At 43.6% G+C, this 13,429-nt stretch overlaps 1 protein-coding gene across 1 annotated transcript in view; it reads right to left on the reverse strand.

Annotated features, from left to right (window-relative positions):
- ADCY1 (adenylate cyclase 1) overlaps nt 1-13,429 on the reverse strand; it is a 240,049-nt gene that overhangs the window by 193,642 nt on the left and 32,978 nt on the right. The gene's annotated exons all lie outside the window — the stretch shown is intronic.

Raw genomic sequence — 13,429 nt, forward strand, 5'->3', positions numbered from 1 at the left:
AAAACAAAAAACACAACAATAGCAATTTATTGTGTCTATGGCAACCCACACCATCAGCAGCGTTTGTCAGCGGGTATTCTACTGCAGTGGTTGGGATCAGTGACTCTAATTTCAGGCGCTTAAAGTAGAACTCCAGGTAGAGGTAAAAAGAAAAAACCTGCTACAGAAGCAAATAGCATTGCTTACCCGTCTAACCTAATTTTGAAACTAACAAAAATCCATTTGTTTTGGGGTTGTTGTTCTGTATTGTGTTTCTGTACTTCCTGGTTAAGTAATTGTACACAGTACTACAGGTTCCAGAATGCAATGCTTTCGCTCAGCTGTTCATCACAGTCCTCTACCCTGCCCAAATCTGTTGCAGAACATCTAGGCTGTGTCCACACATTGCAGTATCATTTTTTACTGAATTAATTGCAGTACTCTATCATTTCATTGTGGTCCCACCCACACAGCACACTGTTACTGCCTGTAACACCAATATTGTAATAAAGTAAAAAACTTTTTGAATTAATTTTTTTTCTTCTCATTTCCATGCACGTATTATGATCATGTATCATTGAAGTTGAGCCCCACAATAAGGACTTTATCCAATTATCTTACATGGGACTTACTGTTTATGCCTTGTTTTTTGTCCTGGTGGGATTGGCAGTGCTGGCTCTAATTCCTCTGTGTTGTTAAGCATAATTTAATTGTGTTACTGCATCATTTTTGTGAAGACGCTACAGCACTGCAATGATACTCCAACATGTGTAAACATAGCCCAGATTTTACTGCAGACTTCTGCACAATTAGTAAGGTTGCAGCAGCTGCTTCTGTCACTCCTTGCCTGCTCAGATGTAGACTAGAGGGGCTGGTCAGAGATGGTGAATCACTCAAAGGATTGGGGGATCCAGCCAAACCTCCTGTGATATCACACCCTGCCCCCGTCTGCATCATCAGCCTGCCCTCAGCAAACACACACAATGGGGAAGATTTATCAAACTGGTGTAAAGTGGAATGGTCTTGCTAGGGGCAACCAAGACAATTCTACTTTACACCTTTTTGATAAATCTCCCCCAATGTGAGACAGAGGCGTGTAATCTCTGTCTCCTAAGGGGGGATAGCAGAAGGAGCAGGAGACAATGTGGATTGGCACAAAGGCCATTTTTCTTCACTTGCTTGATTTCTATCAGCTACCAGTGTGGCAGAATCGGACAGATATAGTAATACATTATATAGACACATCTATGTAACTTTTAACCCCTTAACGACCGCGGGCGTAAGTGTACGCCCCCAAAACCCGTGCCTTAACGCAAACGGGCGTACATTTACGCCCGCGGTTTCCCCGATCGCTGCGTGTACACACGCAGCGATCGGGGAAGATGGCCTGCTATAATGTATAGCAGGCCATCCCTGCTTGTCGGCATGGGGGGTGATTAACCCCTCCCGTGCTGACGATCGCCGCTATTGGCTGATCAATTCAGATCAGCATATGGCGGCGATCTGCAGCTTTCCGGGTCACCGGTGACCCGATGGCCCGGAAAGCAATGGCGGTCGGTGCTGTCCGAGGACGACACCGACCGCCATTACTGTTAAAAGTAACAGTGGCCACGGTGCCACGTCCCGATCGCCGGGACCGGCCGGCCAGGAGCGACCGGCCGATCACGGCGATATAAGTACCCCATGAAAGGGTTAAACACCTGCTGTGGACACCTCAGCTAGGTAGCTGAGGTGTCCAGAGCAGGTATTGACCCATACTCACCGGATCCAGCGTCCCGATCGCGTCTTCCGGGTTCCAAACGCGACTTCCGGGTTCCGAACGCGTCATCGTCTTCGTCGGCGTCTTCGTCTTTTTCCGGCGGTCCCCATCGGTAATCATCGGCTCCACCGTCGTCAAACTTCGGCTTTTTCCGGAATTGGCATTCTACTGCCCCCTAGCGGCTGATAAGTGTATATAATATACATATCAGTAGCTATAGGGTTGAAGAAAGATTTTTTATTTTTTTTTCCCAATTTTTTTTTTTTTCTATTTTCCGCACCCTATCGCCGCTGAGTGCTGATCAGCATCGCACGTAAGTGCGCCGCTGATCAGCAACTCCTCCCTTTTGGCGTAGAGTGTTTTTTTCCTATATCCTACAGCCACGGTCTGCTTATAAGTGCCGCACATAAGTGCGGCATTTATCAGCAACTCCTTTCTTGGCGTAGTTTTTTTTTTTATACTTAATGTTAAAAAAACATGTAAAAAACACCATTACACTACACGGAATAAAGTTTTACACTACACCACTACATACCCCATATACCAATCCCCGTATAAAGATGACCCCCAGGGTGTTTTCGGTGTCGGACGCATACGCTATTATTGCCTCCGACACCGAAACAGCCAGTGAGGATGAATGGGGGGGTCCTTTGTTCCTCCATTCATCCTCATCCTCCAATGACGTATCTGGGGGTAGCGTAGCGTACGCTGCCCCCCAGACACGTCTTTTCCGCCAGTACCGTCCCAATAAGAGATCACGGTATGGCGTGAAATTCTACAAACTCTGTGAGAGTACCTCAGGGTACACTTACAGATTTAGGGTATGTGCACACTGCGGAATGGCGAAGGATAACCCTTTGTGCATTCCGCAGCTGGCACCCGCCGGCGGACTGATGCGGGCGCGCGTCTCCACCCGTGTCATAGACTCCATGTTATGCTTGGGCGGATTCCATCGTCCGTCCAAAGAATGAACACATTTGACGGAGAGCGGAATCCGCCCGTGCATAGAATGGAGTCTATGACACGGACGGAGACGCACGCCCGCATCAGTCTGCCGGTGGGTGCAAGCTGCTGAATGCACAAAGGGTTATCCTTCGCCATTCCGCAGTGTGCACGTGCACTTAGAGTGTATGAAGGAAGGGACACCCAAATCCAGCCCCCAGATGCCCCCCCCATCCTCTGAGTTAGTGGGGAGATCGTTCGGGAACTGATCTTCCCACTGCTGGATAAAGGTTACCACCTGTACGGGGATAACTTTTATACCAGCACCCCCTCTTCCGGTCCCTCGCTGCCCTGTAGCTTGCGGCACGATCCGAACATATCAGAAGTAGTAATAGCGCCCTAATATTTAGCAGCCATGGAGCGGACCCAGCGCTTCTGGATATGTGGGACCCCGTATCGCACCAGGACAACATTTTTCAGGTCACGTCCCCCACACTGGAAAACAGGAGACCCCAGAAGAAGTGCAGAGTGTGGCGTAACAGGGGGATCAGGAAGGACGCCATTTTCCAGTGTGACGCCTGTCCTGATCACCCCGGCCTCTGCATACTGGATCGCTTCAAGGCGCACCACACGTCACTGGGGTTCTACATTATCTAAATTCTGTCCCTTACTCCTATTTCAGGGGTCACGTTGATCCAGGGATTATTCTGATCGCCATTATGGAGTCGGGAAGGAATTTTTTCCCTGTGATGAGGCTACTGTCGTCTGCCTTACGAGGGTTTTTTGCCTTCCTCTGGATCAACACAGGTTGAATTTGATGGACACCTGTCATTTTCAACCTTATAAACTAATAATTGGCCTAATACCCCCAAATAAATTAGAATTGTCCCTTTTTCCCCAGCTAAATAGGTATGGCCGCCATTCCCATTAGAGGATGCCATGATGCAATTACAGAGCCTCTGTGCGGCCAGGACAGTAGAAACCCCCGACAAGTGACCCCATTCTGGAAACTACACCCCATAAGGAATCTAACAAGGGGGGCAGCGGGGATATGGCCCCCGGGTGACGGCCACATTTGGGACGTGAAAATGAAAAAAAAATTATTTTTTATTTTTAAGGCACATGTTCTACATATGTGCCTGTTACCAGTGGGGTCCATATGCTCACTGCACCCCTTCTTAGATTCCTTATGGGGTGTAGTTTCCAGAATGGGGTCACTTGTGGGGGGTTTCTACTGTCCTGGCAGCACAGGAGCTTTGTAATTGCGACATGGCCTCCATCCTCCATTCCAGCCTCTAAATGGCGCTCTGTCCCTTTGGTGGCTTGCCCTGTGCCCATATGGCACATTATGTCCACATGTGGGGTATTTTCGTACTCAGGGGAAATTACCCTACACGCTTTGCGTTTATTTTCTTTTTTAACCCCTTGTGGAAATGGAAAAAAATCAAGGCTAGACCAACATTTAGTGTAATTTGTTTTAAATTTTTACTCTAAATCATTAATCTTGTCTTGATTTTTTTATTTTCACAAAATTTGTAGAGCAATTTCCCCTGAGTACGGAAATACCCCACATGTGGACATAAAGCGCCATGCGGGTGCAGGGTAAGCCTCCAAAGGGAAGGAGCGCCATTTGGTTTTTTGAGGCTGGATTTGGCTGGAATGAATTTCGAGGGGCCATGTTGCATTTAAAAGGCCCCTGTGTTGCCAAGACAGTTGAAACCCCCCACAAGTGACCCCATTATGGAAACTACACCCCTCAGGGAATGTAACAAGGGGTGTAGTGAGCATATGGACCCCACTGGTGACGGGCACAAATATGGAACAATGTGGCGTGAAAATGAAATATTACATTTTTTACACTATAATGTTGGTCTAGCCTTGAATTTATTATTTTCACAAGGTGTTAAAAGAGAAAAAAAACACACAAAATGTTTAGAGCAATTACCCCCGAGTCCGTAAATACCCCACATGTGGACATAAAGCGCCATGTGGGCGCAGGGCAAGTCTCCGAAGGTAGGGAGCGCCATTTGGATTTTGGAGGTTGGATTTGGCTAGAATGGATGATGAACGCCATGTCGCATTTATAGAGCCCTTGTGCTGCCAAGACAGTGGAAACCCCCCACAAGTGACCCCATTCTGGAAACTACACCCCTCAAGGAATCTAACAAGGGGTGCAATGAGGATATGGACCCCTTGATGACTGGCACATTTGTGCCGTGAAAGTGAAAAAATGAAATTTTTCACTTTCACGTCACATTGTTCCACATTTGTGCCCGTCACCAGTGGGGTCCATATGCTCACTGCACCCCTTGTTAGATTCCTTGAGGGGTGTAGTTTCCAGAATGGGGTCATTTGTGGGGGGTTTCCAGTGTTTTGGCAGCACGAGGGCTCTGTAAATGCGACGTGGCCCTTGAAATCCATTCCAGTGAAATCCAGCTTCCAAAAGCCAATTGGCGCTCCTTCCCTTTGGAGGCTCGTCCTGCGCCCGCTTGGCACTTTATGTCCACATGTGGGGTATTTCCGTACTCGGGAGAAACTTCGCTACATGTTTTGTGTTTTTTTTTCCTTTTATCCCTTTGTGAAAATGAAAAATTGAAGTCTAGAACAACGTTTTAGTGGAAAAAATACTTTTGTCTTTTTTCACGCCATATTGTTGGGAAAATCTGTGAAGCACCTGTGGGGTCCAGATGCTCACCGCACCCCTTGTTACATTCCTTGAGGGGTGTAGTTTTCTAAATGGTGTCCCTTTAGGGGTGTTTTTTAGGTTTTGGCACCCCAGAGCCTCTGCCAAGCTGAAGTGATACAGTCAGAAATGACCAAATATTTCTATAAACTGCAGAAACGGGGCAATAAATATTGGGGTGCATTTCTCTGGTAATAAGTTTATAATTATGAAAAATATTGGTTTACAATAAAATCTCTGCACAGAAAATTAAAATTTTCAAATTTCTTACACACTTAGCTTTTATTTCTGTGACTCCCCTAAAGGGTTAAAAAACTTTCTGGATCTGCTTTTGCAGAGTTTGGGGGGTGCAGTTTCTGAAATGGGGTGCTTTGTGGGGCTTTCTAACATACAGGCCCCTCAAATACACTTTAAACCTGAACAGGTCCCTAAAAATATTTGATTTTGAAATTTTACTGAAAATTTGGAAATTTGCTGCTAATGTTTTACGCTTTCTATTGTCTAAAAAAAAATGAAATATAGTTTAATAAATGCTGCCAACATAAAGTAGACATGTTGCTAATGCTATTTAATATATAATTTATGTGGCATAACCATTTTCTGTATAAGCAGAAAAGGTTTAAAATTGGAAAAATGCATTTTTTTACAATTTTTCACGTTATTTTGGTTTTTTTCATAAAGATTCGTTATAAGTATCGACTCCAATTTACAAGAAATGTGAAGTACAATATGTCACGAGAAAACAATCTCAGAATCAGCCGGATAGGTAAAAGCATCCCGAAGTTATTAATGAATAAAGTGACACAGGTCATATTCATAAAATTTGCTCCGGTCCTTAAGGCCATTTTAGGCCCGGTCCTTAAGGGGTTAATGTACTTTTAATAGAAAAAAAGTTTTCCCTATCTAGAGTTCCCCTTTAACCTATTAGATACCATGGTCATTTGTGATAGCAGGCCCAGATTTATCAATCAGTTCGTTACTATGGACAATTTACATAGGTTTTTTGTTTCCCACTGATTGATAAAACTACGCCAATAACTTGTAATTGTACAGTTGTAAAGTTAACAAAAGTTTGTAAATTATACTACGGTACAGAAAAGTTACTTTTTTTTACACACACACACACACCTTGTCATATAAAGGGAGAAAGAAATAAAAGTTATAGCTTTTAGACTGTGATGCTACTAAAACAATAGAAAAAAAATTCATCAGAAAATATTTAAAGAATTTTTTAAATTTTCCATTGTATTGTCTATATTTAAAAAAATATCCAAAAATCCTGTACTTTTTATTCTCACCACTAGGTCTAAGACTAAACTGAGACTTCCTGCTCTGTCTGTGATAATAAGAGGGGGCTTCTGTAAAGTAATCTGTACATCACAGTGACAGATAACACTAGTAGATAGATAACACCAGTATAAGGGTACTATTACACGGAACGATAATCGGCCGGATTCGGCCGATTATCGTTCCGTGTACTAAAGACAACGATCAGCCGATGATCGTTGTCATCGGCTGATCGTTGATATAAGTTCAGACCTATAATCGTCGGGCGCCGATCGTGCACTGCTACGTGTAATAGCGGTGCGCGGCCGACGCTGACGATTAGCAAAGAAGAATACATACCTAATCCATGGTCCAGGGTTCCTCAGAGCTTCTTACCGGGTCCCGTGCGCTCCGGCTTCTCAGCGGCTTGTGTCATCTGACAGCCCCCTCGGCCAATCACAGGCCTGAACCGCCGCAGCCAGTGATTGGCCGAGCGGCCTGTCAGCAGAGACAAGCCGCTGTGAAGCTGAAGTGTGCGGACCTGGGGAGAAGTTAAGAAGAAGAGGAACCCTGGACCATGGATTAGGTATGTATACAGTTTAAACAAAGGCTGCAAGGACATCGGTAACGATGTCCCTGCAGCCCATGTTTAACGATTATCGGGCTGTGTAATAGGCCAAGTAAACGAGCAACGATCTAGCAGATCGCTGCTCGTTTACAGGTATTATCGGGCCCCTATCGGCACGTGTAATACCACCTTAAGACAACAAAGTATCCTTAGTAATGTTTCACATTCATCTCAAGATTCATCCATAACAAATGTACAAAAATTGAAAAAAAAATTAAATAAACAAAATTATATATATCTTAGAAACAGAATAAAAAGAAAGATCATGTTTTAGTGTCTGACTCAACTGACAATGAAAACTAAACAGAAGAAAGTAATCAAAACCATGGAACTTTTACTGCCCTAACAATCTACAACCCCCACAGTTTACTCTTAGGCCCCGTGCACACAGAGTAAGAGCGGTGGAATTGTCGGTCGCTGAATGCCGCCAGCCTCCGTATCATAATGACACTCTATGGGAGGCTCAAGCGCTCTCTCTCTTCGCGCTGAAGAATGAACATGAACGAACATGTTGACCGCCGAATTGTCTGCTGCGGAATTCCGCCGCTCTTGCTCTGTGTGCACGGGGCCTTACTGTACCTTAACATGCTGATCGTTGCTTCAAAATCCATAAACGATCGATTCGGCGAATTATCGCTTCGTGTAAACGCATAAATTAGTTAAGTTAACATGATCCCTGACGCAACAATTGTGTCAAGGAGTTATGTTAAGTTAGTGTTATATCTGTGCACACTATTGGGTGCAATTAGAACTTCAGAACAATATTTTGCAATATTAATTGCACACCGGGAAACAGTTATCTTGCTTGTTTCTTATTTTCTTATTTTCTTCCAATATGTATACACAAAAGTTGGCTCCGCGATTGAACACATGCATTCTTATATAACAATTCATCCATAGAACATATACCATAACGGACGTTTCGGTCTAATATGACCTTTTTCAACTGGTATACTCTGGAGGGTGGTAAGGATAAAGGAATGCCATGTGTCATGGATGTAAGAAGCGCGGCCGGCTCCGGTTTGGAGGTGAATAGATCTGCACAACACAAGAAGAATGTGAATCTAAGTGTGAGGAGGAGATGATGATGAAGATGACGACAAGTGAGCTACATGGATATAGTCATTGGCTGTATCCATGTTTTCCAGACAACCTTAGAGCTTTATCCAACTTCAGCAGCCACCACTAATCAAATGCCGAACGTTCGGGTTCAGATCGACTCGAACCCGGTTCGCTCATCTCTAGTAACATGTATAACTTTTATATTATGTAATGGCTTGTAAAAAATTCAAACCATTGTTAACAAATATATGTTCCCTAAAATAGCTCCATTCCCAGGCTTATAGCGCTTTTATCCTTTGGTCTATGGGGCAGTGTGAGGTGTCCTTTTTTGTGCCATGATGTCTTCTTTCTATCGGTACCTTCATTGCGCATATGCAACTTTTTGATCGCTTTTTATTGCAATTTTTCTGGATTTGATGCGACCAAAAATGTTTTTGTGCTTGCGCCATTTACCGTGCGAAATTAGGAATGTGATTAATAGTTCTGTTTTTTTTTTACTTTTACACTTATACTAGAACCCCCCCTGGCTGCTGCAGCTGGAAGCAACCAAATGCCGAGCGGGGATCAGCGCCATTACGGCGCTGACCCTGGCCGGGTGAAGACACAGGGATCGCTCCTCCGAGACAACGTCCCGGGGGAAGGGGGGACGAAAGCTGCATCCGATTATCTAATTAGGGAGCACGCCGATCGGACCGTGCCCGCTAATAGCCGCGGTCCCGGGCTACATCAGCTTATGACGCAAAAAAAAAGCCCACACATAACTCCATTGCCGAAAAAATTGAAATTAAAATATTACTGCTCTTACAATATGCAAGACACAGTTTTTATAGTATAGATACCATAAACTTTATTAAAAGCTATATAAAATGGATATCACTGTAATCCTACCAACCTGACAAATAATGATAACATGTCAAATGTGACGTATAGTGAACGGCGTTCAAAAAAATTATAAAAACAGCTGCTAAATTGTGTTTTTTATTCATAACACCTCATAAAAAATTAAATAAAAAATGATCAGGGTGTCACATGTCCCTCCGAATGGTACAGATGAAACATCAATTTGTATTAAATAATTATCTTGGCACCACAAGGCCTCTGTGACATGGTATAATGGCTTAAAAAAAATGAAATAAAAAAGGCCCCAAAATTCACCGGGTGACGCACTGCGGCCACATATGGGGGATTTCTAGAAACAACGGAATAAATATTGACTTCCATTTCTCAGTTAGTATTTGCTGTGTAAGGGTGAGTACACACATACAGAATCTGCAGCAGATTTGATGGCGCAGATTTGAATCTGCAGCAGATCTACAACAAATATGCAGCAGATCCGCAGCATATTTGATGACCCAGATTTGATTTGCTTTGAATCTCCGACTTCAAATCTGCGCCATCAAATCTGGTGCAGATCCTGTACGCGTAAACGCACCCTTAGGGCCCTATTCCACCGGACGATTATTGTTCAGACTATCTTTAAATCGTTCGAATCTAAACGATAATCGTTCGTTTGAATAGCAGTTAACGATTAACGACCGAACGAGAAATCGTAGATCGCTTTATAAGACCTGGACCTATTTTTATTGTTGCTTGTTCGCAATATGTTCGCATTGAATAAAACGTCGTTTGGTCATTTGCAGTAGATGCGAACGCAATAGCGAAGAAATAGCGAAGAACAAACGATCGCAAATACGATCATAAGTGACGATTATCGTTCCATGGAAATGAGTGAACTTTTTTAGGTCTTTCGCAATAGCGGTGATAACTGTGATAATTAAAACCATCGCAGAGTTATCACTACATAAAGAGAGACAGGTCAGATCTGAAAAATAAGCCCTGGGCATTAAAGGACAACTCCGGCGGGACCCCCCCCAAAAAAAAAAAACACAGACACACACAGACACCATACTCACCATCCCTCCGGTGACGATCGCCACTCCATTCGCCCACCGTCCGCCTCACCGTCACCTGCCTCCGCCGTCCAGCGATGTCTCTTGCTTCCGGGTCCATGAGAGAGAAAAGGCTGCCAGTGCGCTTGCGCACCGGCAGCCTTTTCATTGGCTGGAGCGCATCACATGGCGCATGGTGCGCATGTGCACCAGCAGCCTTTTCTCTCCCATTCACTCTCAATGAAGACTCAGAGGAGGAAGAAGACTCGGACCGCCCCCCAGCTCTGACGTCACTCGACACCAGAGAAGAGGACCGTGACGACCGTAATAGGTAATGTATATATTCTTTAACTTCCGGGGTGGGGGGTGGGGGGTCGGAAAGTGGGGGAAGGGGGCCAGACCGGGTATTTAACCACTTTACAAAGTTATATAACTTTGTAATGTGTGTTAAATAAGCCAAAAAAATTTTTCGCCGGAGTTGTCCTTTAAGGCCAAAACAGGCTGCAGAGGCAAGGGGTTAAAGGGGAACTCCAGGTAGAGGTAAAAAAAAAAAACTGCTACAGAAGCAAATAGCATTGCTTACCCGTCTAACCTAATTTTGAAACTAACAAAAATCCATTTGTTTTGGGGTTGTTGTTCTGTATTGTGTTTCTGTAGTTCCTGGTTAAGTAGTTGTACACAGTACTACAGGTTCCAGAATGCAATGCTTTCGCTCAGCTGTTCATCACAGTCCTCCACCCTGCCCATTCCCCGCCCAAATCTGTTGCAAAACATCTAGGCTGTGATCACACATTGCAGTTATATTGTGATACTGAATTAATTGCAGTACTTTATTATTTCATTGTGGTCTTACCCACACAGCACACTGTTACTAACTGTAATTTTTTTTCCTTCTCATCTCCATGCACATATTATGATCAGGCATCTTTTATCTTTGAGGTTGAGCCCACAACAAGGACTTTTTCCGATATTATCTTACATGGGATATACTGTTTATGCCTTGTTTTGTGTCCAGGTGGCATTGGCAGTGACGGCTCTCAACCTCTGTGCCTCTTTATTGTGTTACGGCATCATGTCTGAGAAGACGTTGCAGTACTGCAATGATACTCCAACATGTGTGAACATAGCCCTAATTTCACTGCAGATTTTTGCACAGGCAGTTAAGTTGCAGCAACTGCCTCTGTCACTCCGTGTCTGCCCAGGCTGGCCAGAGATGACGGTGGATCACTCAGGGGATTGGGGGATCCAGCCAAGCCTCCTGTGACATCATGCCCTACCTCCTGTCTGCATCATCAGCCTGTGCTCAACAAACACACACAATGAGATTGTCTCCTATGGGGGGGGGGCAGCAGAGGGTGCAGGAGATAATGTGGATTAGCACAGTGGACAGTTTTCTTCACTTCCAGGATTTCTATCAGCTACTAGTATGGCAGAACTGCGCAGATATGGTAATAAATTGTATTGACACATCTTTATCACTTTTAATGTACTTTTATTAAAAAATAAGTTTTCCTTATATGGAGGTTCCCTTTAAGTCCAAAATGGCTGGTTTTGGTCATATTATATCCCAGAAAAAGAATGAATAAAAAGTGCTTAAAAAGTTATACAATGGCAAAAGTAAGATGGATAAAAACTACAGATAATGGTTTCCAAAAATGTCAGAATAAGGCAGTATGCACATTTATTTTAAAGTTTTGTTTTTATTTTATTTTTTAAATGTAGGAAAATGAAATCTACATGAATTGGGCAAAATTATAACACAGTGAACAGTGTAAACCTCCCGTCATTACAACGTGCAACTAATCCAGCAAAAAACAAGCCCTTATATGGGTCTGTAGTTAAAAAATAAAAGCAAAAGTTATGGTTTTAAAAAGTTTGTTGAGAAAATAAAAGCCCAAAAACCAAAATCAGCAGAGGTATGGGGTCAACCCATGTTTGATCAAGAGGCCCAGTATCCTTGAAAGCTCACACTTTGCCATTTTTTTTTAAGTTAGCCACTATTAACTACTAAAAAACTCTTAATTCTTAAAGGGGTAGTGCGGCGGTAAACAATTATTTACAGAATAACACACATTACAAAGTTATAATCGCCCCCTTCCCGTGTCCCACCACCCCCGCACGTGTACCCGGAAGTGTTGTGCATTATACATACCTGATCAGTGTCGCGCCCGTCTGCCATCTTGTGCAAAGACGTCATCTTTGGGAGGCCGGCCGAATCGCTGCCGCCGTCCCTGATGCCGGCCCCCCTCTGCCGCGTCATAACTGTGCTCAGCCACGTTTGGCTGAGCACAGTTATGCTTAGCCAATCGCGGCTGAGCATCTGATGACGCTGCAGGAGGCGGCCGGCACTAGGGACGGTCGGAGCGGTTCGGCCGTCCGTCCGAAGATGACGTCTTGGCACAATATGGCAGACATGCGCGACACGGATCAGGTATGTATAATGCACAACACTTCCGGGTACACGTGCGGGGGTGGTGGGACACGGGAAGGGGGCGATTCACAGACATTAAGTTGTATAACTTTGTAATGTGTGTTATTCTGTGAATAATTCCTTAGCGCCGCACTACCCCTTTTACATTCATATGCATAGAAAAATTCATTTTTAATCTGACACACGTGTGTGAGGTAGAGGTATTCTAAACAATATGTCTCAATGTTTTTAGACTAATCACATAATATAAGCACAATTCTATCTTCATGATCATCATGACTAGTAAGTTGGAACTTAAACCCCATTGTTATACAGTAAAGCAAAGTTTCAGCTACATAATAAACACTTTTCACTTTAAATTTTGATATTTTATAGAAAAATAACTAAATCAGACAAAGCTATACAGAACGCTCCTAATAACTTATCATAACTGGTGGCACCTATTTTGTTTCTTTATCCTGTTCTTTCCTTCTAACAATAACCAAAAAATTTTATTGAATCACCAGTAAATTTACTAATAGGTTGTACTAATTTTCGTTCTTCTGGTTTTTCCCTCAAATATAAGTGAGGTGAAACTGAATAAAATGCATGTGTGTAAAATTTGTGGACTAGAAAAAAGCAAATTGGCTGAGTTCACTAGGGTGTTTGTAGCGGGTGTACATAGGAGGCTCCCAATCTCCACAATTACAGTCCAGTACACAATTCACCACGCTTACAGACAAAACTTCTTTAGTAATGCTTTACTGAAAATATCCTTTCATATTCTTTTGCAACACGACTTCACAATGTT

Source organism: Dendropsophus ebraccatus, chromosome 2, assembly GCF_027789765.1.
Source record: "Dendropsophus ebraccatus isolate aDenEbr1 chromosome 2, aDenEbr1.pat, whole genome shotgun sequence".
In the NCBI taxonomy this organism is placed as follows: domain Eukaryota; kingdom Metazoa; phylum Chordata; class Amphibia; order Anura; family Hylidae; genus Dendropsophus; species Dendropsophus ebraccatus.